General features: G+C 45.1%; 1 pseudogene; it reads left to right on the top strand.

The window, feature by feature from the left end:
- The first annotated feature begins 272 nt into the window (after positions 1 to 272).
- Positions 273 to 655, top strand: LOC101569193 (annotated as a pseudogene).
- The last annotated feature ends 470 nt before the right edge of the window (positions 656 to 1,125 follow it).

A 1,125-nucleotide genomic window follows, 5' to 3' on the forward strand; every position in this document is an offset into this window, starting at 1 on the left:
TTGCATGTGCTCAAACAAAAGCAAGAACTCTTTCTATCATTATGGATTCCAGGTTTCCTATCATGCATCTTAATGCTGTCCGTGAAGACAAAAGAGTAATTGATTCTCCTAATCTTGCTATGCCTATAGTGTGTCCAGATTGCCAGCTGGTGCCAAGGGTGCCCTACTGTCAAAGATCCGAGATCAAATAGCCCAGTGGGAAAATTTAAAATGTAATGTTAAAGCCAGATAACTCAAGAGGTGTCCCAGAGCTGCTGCACGAGAGTCGAGCCATGGTAGATGAAGAGCTAGAGCCTCTGAGGAAGCAGAGGCTGGCCGAGCTGCAAGCGAAACACCGGGATCCAAGCGATGCAGCACAACAGGAGGCAAAGTGCAGGGGAGCTGAAATGAGAAACAGTATCCTAGCTCAAGTTCTGGGCCAGTCAGCCTGAGCCAGCTTAAGTAACGTAGCACTTGTAAAACCTGAAAAAGCAAAAGCAGTAGAAAATTACCTTATACAGATGGCAAGATACAGACAGCTGGGTGGGAAGGTCTCAGAACATGGCTTAATAGAAATCCTTGAAAAAGTAAGCCAACAAACAGAAAAGAAAACAACAGTTAAATTCAACAGAAGAAAAGTAGTGGACTCAGATGAAGATGATGACTACTGAACTAAGAACATTTAGAGATTGAAAATAGCACGTCTCGGACAGAAGTTAAAATCTGCATAAATGTATGTTTGTCTATATGCCTTCAAAAAAATAAACTTGTTATGCAGAAAAAAGAGGTGTCCCAGGCAGCCTGTAGATCAAGTTTCAAGTGAGTACATAATAGGAACAGAAAGTTCTCTTGGGCCCTCTAAGGGAGAGCAGGCTGGGGACCAAATGGGTCAAAGGATGAGTCCCCAGACAGTTTCAAAGGGAGTCAAAGCATCAACAAGCTCGGGCAACTACAAGGTGTGTTTTCCTTGTGCTCAGCAGCACAGATGATGGATCCTTGGTACCTCGTGGCTCCCTTTCAAGATCATTGTCCACAGCTGACTTGGCAGAGGTGCCAGCTCACTGGTCTTAGGAGAGCTCCATGCTTTTGTCTGTCTTTCCCAGCCTCCTCCTGACTGGGGTATCTTGGGGCTGATGGTATTGAGGG

Source organism: Octodon degus, unplaced genomic scaffold, assembly GCF_000260255.1.
Source record: "Octodon degus isolate 3935 unplaced genomic scaffold, OctDeg1.0 scaffold00038, whole genome shotgun sequence".
In the NCBI taxonomy this organism is placed as follows: domain Eukaryota; kingdom Metazoa; phylum Chordata; class Mammalia; order Rodentia; family Octodontidae; genus Octodon; species Octodon degus.